At 41.9% G+C, this 15,234-nt stretch overlaps 1 protein-coding gene across 4 annotated transcripts in view; it reads right to left on the bottom strand.

Annotated features, from left to right (window-relative positions):
* The window catches only part of galnt1 (UDP-N-acetyl-alpha-D-galactosamine:polypeptide N-acetylgalactosaminyltransferase 1), a 40,036-nt gene that overhangs the window by 21,904 nt on the left and 2,898 nt on the right, over nt 1-15,234 (bottom strand). For all 4 annotated transcript variants that reach the window (XM_084557952.1, XM_084557949.1, XM_084557950.1 and 1 more), the window contains one exon: nt 1,678-1,786. The gene's annotated coding sequence lies outside the window, so the exon portion shown is untranslated. The remainder of the gene's footprint in view (nt 1-1,677; nt 1,787-15,234) is intronic.

Raw genomic sequence — 15,234 nt, forward strand, 5'->3', positions numbered from 1 at the left:
TGCATTCTAGGGCGGGGCTTAGCCAAAGGTCAATTGGTGCAGAAAGAATTTAAGAATGGTCCCCGGTACTCATCCATATATATGTCAACTTTGGCCAAATAACCATTATCCAAAGATACTAATGTGCACAGTTATAACTCATTTAAACATATGCATCTTCATTCAAAACTGCTCCTTCAAGAACGTAAAATAAGAAATCCCACAGAATATGAACTCATTAACCATGGTATCAGAGATAGCCCGAAAACATACAGTACATAACAACAGATCTTAGTAGGTTCAATTATGCCAAGACAGCAACATTGAGAAGCTGTTCCAAAGATAAATCAATGAGCATGAGAGAAACAACTTCAGATGCTGTGCTCCTCAATATGCATTCAAAAGCTGTGCTCACAATCTACATAAAATTTCACATGGTTCTTTAATATTCATGACCCAACCTAGACTTTCTACACGCAGGTGACTGGGGCCAACAAACAGGACTCTACCACACACCTACAAACGAGTACATGCGCTGTTTATGATTAGGTGTGCGGCAGCTGGCTAATTCACTAGGGAGAAAGAGAATATGGCAACAAGGTAGCCCTACCACTCGTACTGGAGAGCCTTTCACTCAGCAAACTGTTTTGGCTGCGCAGCCTATTCTGAACATTTTAAATCTCACATAAATCCTCAAGTTATTGTCATTTATTTATCTCACGAGGGAGCCTTATAACTTACACTGCTGTGCACAAACAATGTGCAAACCAATGAATCACCACTTGGCTATTGCTGAAGTGCTGAGGGCTAAGAAATATAACATTTCTGAGAAATGTAACATTTCTCAGAAATGGTTCAAACACAATGTTTCATGCTGCCTGCAGAAACAATGCTCAAATGGATAAAAACATTTTTGTTAATGTCCTGCTCATGTGGTGCGTATGAGACAAATTCAGACTAAACTGCAACAACGTGGTCTTTGTATGTTCAATAAAGATAGTGTAAGCCAGGGGTAAATCACATTCAAAAACTGTTTAAGATGTTAATCTATCATCTATCCTCACTAGGGCATTTGACATTTGGTTGACATACAATACAATATGCAAAACTCTAGCGAGTTCAGTAGTTAGCTATCCGATTTATATCTTCCAAAGAAGAGGTAGAAAGAATTGTGAGAGTACTGGACTATGCAATCCTGGCTGACTCCAAACAGCGCAAGACATCAGAGTAAAGTAAGTATTGTGCCATATTGGAAAACTACTGGTGGTATTTCCATAAGTCTGTAAACTGCTACATAGTTTATAGTTTTCAGTAAAACGCGGAGAAGGTGGTAACTTGTCTCCACCCTGACTGACACTATGTCACAGGAATAGTCCTTGTTTGTTAAAACGCATTACCCACAATTAAGTTGTAATCACTGCTCTACATATATTACTGCTGCCATATATAATGTTAGGGCAAGAAGTCTGTGCGCTAGCAACATTTGTTTTTAATGTATCTTAAAATATGCTACAGATAGAGTGTATATATGTTATTTTCCCCATAACCAGTTGTTTAGTTGAAGGGTGTGTATGACCAGGTTTTTGTTTGGTTTCCTACGGCCCTAGGGAAATCAATGCAATCCAAGCACAATGTCAGTGTTCTGTCTAAACATGCAGCATCACTTCATGCAGCCACACCAATTTTCTCTACCTGTACCTTTCCAAGTGACTTAAGGGGTCTCAGATGCGCAGGATGCTCCACCAGCAGAGGGAGGCGGAGCTTCAGAGATCCCACTTCCTCTTTTGCGTGTCACTCAAACATGCTCCTTGAAGAGACAAGAGACAGGGATACAGAATAAACATTTGTTTGGCTAAGGATGTTAAAAAAACGGCATGCATGCTGGGTGGCAGAAACTCTTGTGCGACCCTGATCCAGAGACTCAGGAAGAACTCTGAATAAGCGTTTTGATTTATTTCTTTAACATTTATTTACAGTATGCGGGGGTGGTGTTTTTTTTTAGATGGCCTGAAAAGAGGCCGAAAGTGTTCGAATCACAGCTCAGGGCCACAAAACTCCAAAGAAACCACAGGAAGACATGTGAGAAGCTGCCGATGATGGGCCCCAAACACACTTCCCACACATGTCATCTCACTCACGTAATCATAAAGTTAGAGTCACAATGTCATCCGGCATGCTTCCAGTTGCACCGACATTTCCTGGTATTAGAGCAAATGCATCATCACCCGGTCAAACATGCCAGAAAGGCAGACTCTGGAAAGTTGTCAGTCATTTGCAAATCGTCAGCAAAACCCTGGTTCTCTTTGTACTGTTTTATAAATCAATCATTCTCCCTTCTTCCACACCCATCCAAAGGCCAAACATAACCAACGGCACTGCCTCGCTTTCTTTTCATATTGCTCGCGAGCTGACAGAGGGATGAAGGGGTAGAGGGAGATAGGGATGGACAACTGACAAATTCTCAGAACTGCTCATTTCGCTGGATTAATCTGCTATTTTGAAAAATCCACAGAGAATGAAGATGAGAGGGAAATGTGACTCATGTGTATGTGAGTCCTTCAATCTGGCCCTTGGCCTACTTTAAAGCCAAGTCATCATTCTGGTCCGCTAGGACTTCATATTGCCAGCCTCTGTATATGTGTGTGTATTAAGAGTTTGTATTACAAGAAGAGCCACACCATAAATCTCTTCCTGACAACCCACACAGTCCTGCTTTAGTGACTATGAGGAGGCTGTACTGCAGTGCAGGTATGCAATACGTGAAGGGTTCAGGCCACCAAAGGTGTGTGCGTATGCGTGTGCGTGTCTGTCTGTCTGGTCTGTCTTGTCTGTCTGTCTGTCTGTCTCCTCATGTGTGAGTCACCATTCCTCATCTCCTTACTTTTCTCTCTCTCTTTCACAATCTCACACACAAGTCATACGCTGTCTCTCTTTCTATTCTTCTTTTCTTACAGAAACCTTCACAAAGTTTGAGTGGAATGTAATCCATCTGCAAATTGGAAGCAGGACAAGCAAGATCCTCTATAAATACTCATCAGATTCCCATGACAATCACAAAATAAACCTGGAGTACCACACACAACACTGCAGTGCAAATTGCAACTCGAATCTGTCTTAGTCTGCAGTGCAAAACCCTCTTCCTCTCTCCTCATTCTGCTGCCTACCTGCCTCATGCTGTAGTCGCTGCATGAGAGATATATGTTTGGTAAAAAAAAGCTTGTGAGCAACCACAAAGAGTCAGACAAACAGACAACAGACAGAGGTATAGTCAAAGACAGTACACATTGTGCAATACGGTTTGGCAACACAGTACTTAATTATTGTCAGGCTGCTAAACCCAACTAACCGATCCTCTTTAGTAGCGTTAAGTAGGTTTTCCAGCGTTTGCAACTACCTTATAAAATGTAATATGTCGTTATGCACCTTTACATCAACAGTTGATGTAATAGTTAGTGCTGCTGTAAGGCAGAAGTGATTTCCCAAATACGCTGGCTTTCAACACAATGAAGCCCACACCTTGTTCACCAAGTGTGAATGCACTTGTGTGCCGCAGTAATACAGATACACACAGTAATGCAGAGCAAGCATGAACCTGTCTAAACAGCGAGTCGTGCCAGTAAAACATGACATTATGTAGGCCAGCACTGAACTGACACATGCGCCCAGAGAACAGAGGCAGAAAGCTACTGGCAGGTTGGGCGACCTGGTGCTGTGAGGGCAAAAAACTTCTACTTTCAACCTCCTGTTACACAAACACAAACATCTGCAGTATATGACATCATGGCGGCCAGACAATGTGACTTTTGTTAATCTCATATGATGCGCTAACTCATGCTGCATATCTGAACTGGGTTTTCAGAAAGGCCGGACCCCATGACTCCTCTGCTCAGTCTGTATCAGCGGGTAGATGTAGGGATCACATAGGACGTAGCAAAGCACAAAACCCCCGGCTGGTTTCCTCAGAGACAATCCCAGTTCATTCACACAATATGGCTGTTGTGTCAGTTCATTAGGTTCACTAGTGAAAACAAATGCATTCTAACAGTACTGCACTTAATCCTCCTTCATGACTAATGTTTAGTTTATTTTAAAACATAACGTAAAAGGTCGTAATTCAACTGATCATTTTGGAATATGCAGTTTGTGGTGCTGTTAAACTGGATTTAATTAAACACGAATGTCTTTCTGTTATTAAGCCTAACCCACTGACTAAAATAGGATTGTCGAAATAATAGAGACATATGTTGGTAAAACATAATATAACTCAACAGTACTACAAACACGCGATTGTATAAACAACTCTCTCAATTATGAACACTGAATACAATGACCTCCGTGAGTCTGAGATTTAGTGCAGGAGTGCACCAGCATGCATTCGTTCCACTAGTGTACCATACGAACTGGCAAGTGAGTATTTACTTTTCACATTTCTTATCTTTCCTGCTGTACCAAAAACATTCAGGAGCGTGATCCAAACACTGAGGTAAATCTACACCATGAACTTATGCACCACAGCACCAATACTTTTAAGCAGATCATGTATTGGCCAGATGCGACTGGCAGCTCATTTTTAATAACCCTAAATCCTAAATCCACAGATCAGGCTATTTATATATAGATATATATATATAAAAAAAGGTGGTGGTGCTAATGCATAATAGCTCCATAAAAATCTCATAAAATGTCTGTACAATTTCATTAAAACATACAAAAACATACAAGACAGTTAAACAATGTTAACCAATAAAGGGATAATGAATTAAATACAGTTCGGCTATTTTATGTTAAGCCTAAAATTGAGAAAAAGAAACCCCTGGTGCCAAGTTGGTAATCTGTATTGGCAGATAACAAGACTTTAGGGATCACAATCCCTTTCTTTTGTACACCTTGTTACTTCCTTGTTACTATACATCATATATGAATACACCATGATTGACAAACGGTTGGGGTCCTATCACCCCATCCTACTCTTGCCTCTGTTGCCTATAAAAACACTCCCTATTATTAAAGCCTCGTCCACACGTACGAAAACGATCTTTTCCCTCTCCGTTTTCCCTGGCATCGTTTCAAGAAATATCTGCGTCCACACGGATCCGTTTCAACACGACTGAAAACACTACTTCATATTCCAGGCCTATAGGTGGCGCTGTTTCAGTTTCAGAAATTCACCAAAAACAGAGAGGAAGAGGCGGAGCATGCGCATAAAGCTTGAGCGCTGTTTACAAATCGGCTTTAGAAGAAACTCAACTCAAGGAGAAATTATATTTTGCCCTAGTAACCTTAATAGGCTCATTATCTTCTCCAGCAGGAACACGAGCATGTAGTCCGCCATTGTTGTTGATGTTGTTATGAGACGTCTCGCGGGAGGTGGAAGGCTGCTCGAGGGGTGTGTCGATGACATCATCGTTTTCTCCGTTTTCCCTGTCCACACTAAAACGCAAGAGGTGCGTTTGCGAATTTTTCCACCCTGGGACCCGGTTTCAGAAAAGTGCGTTTTAGGGCAATGCGTTTACAGGATTCGTGTGGACGATCGGGCAAAACATCTGCGTTTAGACCAAAACGCGTCTCCGTGTGGACGGCCCCTAAGTCTAACAGTATTTTCTCTCACATAGGGTTATTTCCCTTTAGCCTGAGTAGACAGAATTCCTGTCGTAAAATCTGAAATACAAATGACTGAGGCAGACATCCAAAGCAAAGTGGCTAATTTAGAAATTTATGCAAGCAGAAATCTTGCGTTTCAAGAATATCATGAAGTTCATGCATGTTTGAACACACCTAACACCTTGCAAGCTAAAGTTGGCATGCCAAAGTGTGAGGGCTCTGGGGCTTCAAGTCAGGGCTAGAGTGAAACGAGGTTACTGTTCTGAAACAGTCTTTGGTCTGGACAATTTAGTAGGTAGTATGGGTTGAGCTAAAACTGACAGTCAAATCAGTCAGTCACAAATCCCCAAGTGCAAACAAACTTTGACCAACAAGCCATGTTCAAGCATTAAACCTAACTGTTGCACTCTCTCTAAAGACTACCAGAGTAAGGCAGAGAGAAAACAGAGGGTAAGACAGGAAGAAATGTCTTTTATAAGACTGTGATAGCTTGCTATGAGCATGGAGTATGTGTATGTGTGTGTGTGTTTGGTTCCCAGCCAATGTTTCTGTATGTGTTATGTGACTCTGTTTGTAGCGTATGTTGTAGCAGAGGGAGTCCAAAGATGACATCTTTGGTCTTAGCAACAACAAACAGAGCTGTGCCAATCCTGGGCCAACTGCACCTCCCCTCCACCTCCCCTCCACCTCCCCTCCACCTCCTTACAGCCGTCCCTTCAGCCTCCCGCTCAGTCAGACACCTCATGTTTCCAGTGGTGTGGGAAAGGAAAAGCCCCCTGCAGGACCTGCTGCACCCCATGCACGCACAAACACCAAACCCATGCTAAATAGGGACTAGAGGAAAGGCAACAAAAGATGACAACAGTATCACAGGCAAGTGTAGCTGTATCTCACGATTCTGACAGCTTTCCAGGGGAAGGATAAGGAGGAAAAACAGGATTGCCAGGAATAGAGCATGGAGCATATAGGTAAGAGGCAGCTTGTGCTACCTCCCTGGACTCTCCGCTATGTCACATTTACCCTAGATGAAACAACTCACGCAACAATCTGTTTTGCTTTCTAAAATAATGAAGTGCACTGGGAGCTGGGCAACTGTCCCTCTCTATGCTGGACTTAGTTGCAGAGGGAGGAAAGTGAGAAAGAAGGACCAAAGGACGGACAAAAAAAAGGACAGATGAAAGGAGAGAATAACAGACAAAAAGACAGAGATCTGCTTCCTGTTTACAGAGAGCACAGGAAACAGCAGCAGGCCATTAGACCACTGTTAACAGTCATAGCAGTACCTTGTGTCTTTTGTGTCCCAAGTGATTACACAGGCCAGATTTAGCCTAAAACTCCCCAATCTATTCCCGCCTATCTCTGCGCCGTAAAGACTTGTGATTTGTTCTTAGTTTCATGTCTTCTTGCCGTCTCTGTTCTGGCCAGCAGCCGTGTTAACAGGATCAAGCTTAAGTGCATGCCTGCCTCCAGCTGTGCGCTCAAACGCTCCCGGCAACATTCCCAATCCAGGACAGACTTCCTAGCAATTCTACGCTGCATGCAATCTCCTCTTGTGGTGTAGTGGCACAGTGTGGATTCAACACATTTTCCTGGCACACACACTTCTGGTTTCAGCTGCATACACTGCAGTAGCATTAATGATCCTAAACCTTTTCATGTAGCTCTTAATAATTACATAATGCACTCATAAAGGGGTGGATAAATGTTGATTTTTTTGAAATATGTCCTGGCAAAAAGACACACTGCTCAACAATATACAGCACTGTCATGGCAGAACATCGTTTATATTGCGTTAGGTGTAAATGCTTGTGGCATGCTCATGTACTAACTTAATAAATTTGTACTTGCCTGCTTGGTTTCAAGCGCTCTAAGGAATGCCATCATTGCCTTTGTAGTGTAAAATGCAAATGCTAAGTCAGACAAAGGAACATTTCTGAGTGCTATTATGACAAAAGCTAACCCACTTTTAGCCTGACAAAATATTTACGTAGTAAACGTCTGGGTTGTTTCATCCTACAACAAGAAAAAAATTCTGTGTTTCTTTTATGAGTGAAAAAGCAATTTTTCTTCATCTCTGTGTTCAAATGGCGCCATAAAGAGACACTTTTCAACAAATAAAGATGTCCTCCATTAGCTCTCATCGATCACTGGCAGCCAAGCATGCAAACAGGTTTGCTTGCTTAGTCCTCATTAATCCTAAACAAATTTGATACTACTGGGTCACTTCAAGTGATTTGATCTATGAGACTATATTTCAAAATACTGACACTCAATAGCCTATTGGATGCTGCAAAAAGCACAATCAATCACTGGACAAACACCTAAATATACACATACGACTCTGAAAATGTGCACACACAGATGCAAACATTTCCTAACTAAGCCAGCGCCATCAATATTTCATTCAGGCAGCTCCGTCACAGGGCCGGTGGGCCCCACACACGTACCCTGTGTTCCACTACATAACCTCCAACAAGCTTTCATTGTCTAAATCTTCAGCAATAACTTTGGCTTTAATGACTGCAGGTAAAATCCACTATGGGATCCAGGCATGACTAATCTGCCCATCCTTTTTCAAATCTAACCCTAATAAGAAGTCACACAGATATTAAACTCTATAGATCCAGTTCTAATAAGACTAGTTCCACACAGTTAAAGATGCTCATATTTGACTTCTTCTGTGGTTTTTTGCCTATCAAACACACAACAAAAAAGCTAAATGACTAAAACAGCCAAAGCGTTGTGCTTTTAGGTACATGAAAAGCACAAAAAAGGTCAAATCTCAACTGCACGCAGGTCCCTGCTGAACTTTAGTCAGGCTAGTCCACTACAGAAAGTACATGGGCAGTATCCTGCTGCTGTCTCTCCCTTGGCGTGCGGAGCTGCAGCCACACTGACCCACATCCCGGCCCCTGAGAGATTACACTGAAGCACATGCAACGCACACTCATCCAACACACACACACACATTCCCAGGATACATGAGCACAGAGCGTCTGACATTTGAGGCTGGTAGAAATGCAATTTCTGATGGCTTAGCATACACTCCCACACACTGAAAAACAATGGATGTGTTGTTCTGCAGTTCATCAGCCAGGAGTAACTGTTGATATGGCTATCAGTGTGACCAGGCAAAAACAACTCTGTTCAATGAGTCCTCAGACAGACAAACTCACACACACATACACGCGCACACACACACACACACACACTCATAGTAGCAGCATGGTAGCAGATAAGAGTTGGAGATGGATGGTTTGTGTATGCGTACCCCCAGGGGAGCGCTCTAGCCTTGTCAGGTTAAGCCTGGAAGGAGGTTCGGAGGTAAAAACATTTGTATGACTCGTCTTCGTCTAAATTTCTTCAAAATTTTGCCATTGTTGAAAGTGAAGCAGGAAGTAGAAACAAAAATGAACCCAACTGGCAAAAACAGACAGACCACCGACTAGCATTTGGGCGAGCCAGACTGACGTTCAAGACGTACAAGTAAAAATGGCTCTAGCCTTCCTCTCCTTTCACCTATAACCCAAAGCTATTTGTTTTCTAACTGAGACACACATTTTGTCTGATCTGTTGATACTGTTGACAGTTTGGTCACACTTCTGCTTTTCTCACTTTGTGGAAAGACGTGGAAAACTAACTTGAGTTAAAACACAACTGATCTGCTTACATCAATTACTACAATTTACTTTCAGCTGTAATGAGGACACTCACACAAAGACATGAATACGTTACCTTTTAACAACGGGGAACGCAAAAGTTATGAGTTGAATTGAGACCAAACGCACAGGTTATTTTAAAAAATGTAAGCATTTGGTGTTTTGTTTGTTTTTATTCCGATAAAGCAGGCTTAAATAGACAAATGTAATCTGTATGCTTCATGGTACATATTATCATATCTCCTAGCCAGAAGTACGCCGTGAAAACCTCAGCTTTTTAGAAAGATCCACTGCAATTAACTGTACCACACTGAAATAGCAAGCATATTTGGCAGCCAATTTTAATCCATGTTTGTCATTTTGATTTCTTACGGTGAAAATGAAACATTAGCTAACCATGACATACAGTTGTACGCACTGGCAATCCATTTACCATCTGTTCTCCCTATGCATGTAGCTGTTCATCTTCTTACATCTTCACGAACCTAGTGTGTGCTAAGTGATATTTGTTTCATCAGTTTTTATTGTCAGCTGATCATGGATGTGACTAAAAACTCTAGATCAGGATTATGAAGGCAAGTGACAAGGTTGTTTGTTTTTTCTTTACTGCGCATTGTTTATGTAGTAAATGGCTCTATATAAAAGCACTGTGAACAAAAGACCATTAAAAGCTGTCATTCAGGTACCAACTAGCAACACGACAGAGGCAGCAGTACTGCCGTTAGGCCTTGACCAAGGCAACATGGAGACTGCAGAACTGGGGTTAATCTCAGTTCAATGCACTGCAGCTGCCTGCTGCTCCTGGATTTAATGCAGCAAACATCTATCCCCACAGAGATCAATAATGAGTAACTTGTCAGGACACCGTTCACACACAAACTACCTTTTCGTTTAATGGACTGATATATTTACACTAATATACACCAGAATACATACTCTAATATAATAAAGGACCCTGATTATAAGATGCCTTCATGACTGAAGCACTTTCTCAAGCTTAAGCGAATCATAAAATACAGTATCTCTTCTATCTTTGCTCACACTTTCTTCAGTCAGCCTCTTGGAAGGAGTCAATTATATTTTGTTTGACATTTTGCAGTTTTCAGGAGGACTTTTTTGAGCTCAGTCATAACTGTATGAAAGATTTTCTCCCTGGTTCATTTCTACAGTAAAGACATTGGGACTTGAAATCAACTCAGGTCCCAGTGTCTTTTGATTGGCAGCAGTACGGTTACACAAGGGTTGAGAAAGTGCTGCAGATTAAACCAGGCAAACCTTGGCGGCCCTGTCCCCATGTCCTTTCTTATCCCATAGATTTGACAGTGGAATGACGAGACAACTTTTAATCATTTTACAAAAAGAGTAAAGACTGACTTTCTTTGTGGTCTGGGATGTCCAACTAGTTTCAAGATCACTAATGCTGCCACAGCGTATGTGCTCAAAGAGCCTCATGGACGTGTCGGTTTATTTGTAACAACTCAAGTGTGCACTGGGGACAACTCGCAGCGAGGCCGAGTGGTGGCACCCGCTCTAATCTTGTAAACGGGCAGAAAACAAGGGCTAGTCTGATAACATTAAAATTACAAACAACACACACCATTCAACACTCCGCAGGAGATTATATCTGTTGTTTAAATATACTGTGAACGCGTAATTGTCTACAGAGTACGACCCCTGCATTTTCAAACCTAATTTACAGAAAACTGACTAATATGTGCATAAATAGTGTAATCTATCGAAACACATAGAAAGAAATACTACACTGAAATTTCCCCTCGATATTAAAATCAAACAAACACACCTGAAAGCTTGTAATAATGAAAAGCAAATAATAATCCCTGGCCAGTGTGAGGGAGAGACATGTGTGTGAGACATAGTCCCTTACAGTTGTTTCTCTATGAGTCAGCATAAATTGGAAATCTTCAACTTCCGCCTATGGAAAATGTGGAGGGGGGGGGATGGGCAAGGAGCACTGCTGTCACCATGGAAACATTATTTTTTTTTTCTTTGTCAAGTGGCATCTCAGGCTGAAACAGATGTTGTGAGCAACATAAGAGCGCACACATGAGCAGCATCATTTTACAAAGAAGGCAATTGTTGGAGCTAAGCTTGGACACAAGATATAGGGTTACTCAAAGCTGACAGGCCGAGCTGCTGCAGTCCACATTACTTCCCTCTATTGAGGTGTTCAAGGTGACTCTTTCCACAAACAGGGTCTCTCTATGCAGTGGGACAAGCCGCAGCAGCTAAACTTCAGTTGGATGTTATTCAAGTCGTCCAGATGAATTCAGCAGATTTTGGAGAGTCCAATATTCGCTCACCTTTTTTGCTTTCCCATTTACTTCTCTACCAAGTCCAGCGGGAAATATCTGGTTCATTTGATGCTCAACGCTGCACAGTGTTGACCAGCTATGCGTTTTTTTCTGTGAACCATTTTGTGCTGAGTGAGCTTTAAACCAGAGAAGAGCTGGCAGCTGCTTCTAGAAATTTGGCTAGTGAGAGAAAAAAAAAAAAACTATGGGCAGTTATTTCTTAAATGATCTTAATTAGTAAATAACCTGCTGACTACTTTCAAAAGTATAAACTGACTGATCATTCTCTATCCAGGGGACATTCTTCATTATTGTTTGACAATTCACACAACCCAAGCTGATCAAACACCCAAACAACAAAAACATGTAGAAATTATTATCATGTACAATAAAGAGAAACATCACTGAAGATTAAACCAGCAACCATTGGCCACTTTCACATGAAAAACTGACTTAAGAGTAGGGACATCCCCAAGAGGTAGCCAGGGGAAGGGGAAAAAGCCACCTCTGAAATCTCAACGGGCGCCCAAGAGTTTATAGATCGTTTGTCATAATCTACACTGATTAGTTTACTACAACCCAGCAATGTGAGAACCTTGGTACCAAAGCCATTATGCAACCAGAACAGTCATATAGGTACAGCAACAGCTGAGCTTTGGTTTTGACAACCAAATGCTGCGTTCACCCGGCAAGCTACACAAGCTACACAAAACGGCAATGCATGGCCAGCCACATTGTCTGTGAGTCACTACTGAGGTGTTGCTCAAGCACTCATTGACGGCGTCAGTGTCTGTTTAAAGTATAAATGGTGAAACAGACACATATCACTGGCTGATGCGTCACAGTGTCACTGAAGTACAGAAGTAAGTTGAAGTCAGCTCAGCCCTGATATGCAGCATGTCACACCCGGCAAATGTGCGGCTTTAATCTGTGGCGTCATGTCAGCAGCTTCCATAAAAAAAAAATTACCTTTAGCCTGTTGCTTTTTTGCCACTTGTGGGAATTTGGCAAAAGATATTCAGTGACTCCATCTGGCCACCCTTATAAAAAAATAAAAATAAAAATCTGGTCGCGCCACTGCTAAAGTGGTTATTATATTACAAAAATAGTTGTCAATTAATTTGCTGCGGGTGACCTTTTTAATTACTTGACTAATTGCAACGCATAAAACAGAACCAAAGAGCTGAAAGACGTGATAAAGCTGCAGGGAACTCACAGAAGCAGGGCTGGCTACAGATCATCACTACCTCAAACCCATTTTAAACTGCACATGGTCATTTGATCAGATTTTCAAAAACCAAACTACCAATTATACAGTGGAAAAAAAACACTTCCTGCATGATTGTGAGTAGTACAGACACAGAAAACACTTTCTAATCATCACTTGATTTGGAGCAGCAGCTATTATTTGCATTTGCCCGGAAGTTAAAGGGTGATCTCCATGTCCATTTGCAATATATAGTCCAGTCTTAAAATATGCGTCTATTAGTGTCTCATTACCTCATGATGTCATCTTAATTGAACAACACATAGATATAGGCAGCCGAACAGAGAACAGAAATAGACCATTAATTCCTTGTCAGAGGAGAGCCAATGCAGAAAACAAGAGGCTTCAGCTAAGAGTTGAAATAAACCTCTGCTGAATACTCAGCTAAATCCTATTTCCTTATCATTAAGCCAGCAGAAACACTGTGTCCATCCAGCTGAGACAGAGAGTGTGACAAGCTCTGAATCATCTGTAGAGGGCCTATATTTGGTTTAAACACACTGCACCATAGCCTGGGCTTTCTGCTCTCTTTGCATTTAGAGGTATGCCAGAGCTGTTTATGAGGAGTCAAAGTCCAGTGAAAAGGGCAGGGACATGTTAAATCAGTGAATAACAATGGGATTACACTCATCACACTAGCAATGGATACTCAAAAACAATGTATGCACCTATACTGATGCACACGACTAAGGTTTATGTGCTGGCCTTAGTCGGGTCCAGCCTGAGAGGGAGCAGGGAGCTGGCAAGACTCCCTGGTGGCACTGGCTGACCCACTTCTATGCAACTCTATCCCTAATGTGACCTGCTGGAGAGCCAGAGGACAATCCCCCCCCCACACACACACACACAAGCACACACACACAACTGAAATTGTCTGCCTGCAAACCCTAGAGGACAGAGAGGCAGAAAAAAAATGCTAAATGCTGCCAATGACACTCTCCTCCTCATCCCACTCCATTTTCCGTTTCACTCACTTTCTCTGAAGATCACCCATTTAGATCTCGGCTATCTGATCTGTCAACGTCCGGAGTAAGTTTCTGTAGGGTCTACAAAAATATTGGCTGCCAGTTTGAAGGGAAATAACTTAAACCGGCAGCATATCCAAGTTTTGATTCAACCAGGGCCCCTTCGTCGACTTTAAATCTTGTTAATGTGCAAAATTTAAACTAAAGATGAGACCACATACTTGCTGTAATCCCATAAACAAACAAACATGTTTGTTAACAAAGCTCTTGGCTGTCAATGTTAATACAGTTTGTGTAATATTTACATGATGACACTATAACAAGAGATTGAGATCTCAGCAGCACCACCACCACTTTCACTTTGCCTAAATCAGCTGCTGCAACATCTGTCAGATGTGCAATGACCAGACATTATTTAAAACAAACCCCGCCTTAGTGGAATAGCTGGTTGGAAAGATGTCGCACTGACAGCTGATTCTTGCGCAACGTTTTCATGTGTGAGGACGATCTGATTAAAAGTAAAACTGACATTTCACAAGCTGGAACAGATATAAGCGGTGTTGCTACACCTTCCGTGGAAATATGCTTCATATTAATAATTTAACATCTTAATTTCAGTGCCACAGTTTTTTTTTTTCACTTACTTGTATTCAGTCTGCAAGCAGTGATTGGTTTCATTATTTATTTCACTAACTGATTGATTGCTTGGTCTAGAGAAGTGCAGAGATGGCTCTTTGCCATTTCAGTATTCCTTGAGATGTCCTTGAGATGAGTCTGTGTCTGAACAGCACAGCACAGCAAAATTATGTAAAAACTATGTTATCATTAATTTAATAATTGGCATATAGGCTGGAAAATCTGAGTAACACTGAACAAAGACTAGAGCTGCAATAAGTTCAGCTTACAGATACTTAGTTTGCTTTGTACCTAAAAAAAAAATACTAACCAGCATGTAGCTCTGCTGCTAATGTTAGGTCTCGGTCACTGTGAAAACAGAAGCCTGATGTTTCACTGTCTATTCATGCGAGCAATGGCAACGCAACAAAGCAGAGTGACCTAAGTTTTTGGGGGGGACAGTCAGGCCAGTATGAGCTCCTCTTGCATGGTGTCTGTTTATGTGCATGCGTGTGTGTTTGCATGTGTGTCTGATCCGGCCATAGTCTGGAAGAAGGAACAATGGCATTCCTGTGCTCTGAGCTCCAGGTGGCTGTGGAAACCCAATCCCAAACCAAGCCTAGCTGGCACACTGAGTGCCGGGAACGCCGAATGCTGCTGCCTCCCTCCGGAGACACGGGCCAGAATAGAGCTATTGTTCCAGAGCGGCTCGGAGCACTAAATGCGCCGCAGCCACGCTTGATGACAAACAGCAACACACACGGACACAAACAGTAGATATCAGAGCGTTTGACTTTTAACTCATCTTCGGGTATTGAGGAAAAAGTCAGTCTGTA

The sequence above is a fragment of the Chelon labrosus genome, assembly GCF_963514085.1.
Source record: "Chelon labrosus genome assembly, chromosome: 12".
Taxonomy (NCBI): domain Eukaryota; kingdom Metazoa; phylum Chordata; class Actinopteri; order Mugiliformes; family Mugilidae; genus Chelon; species Chelon labrosus.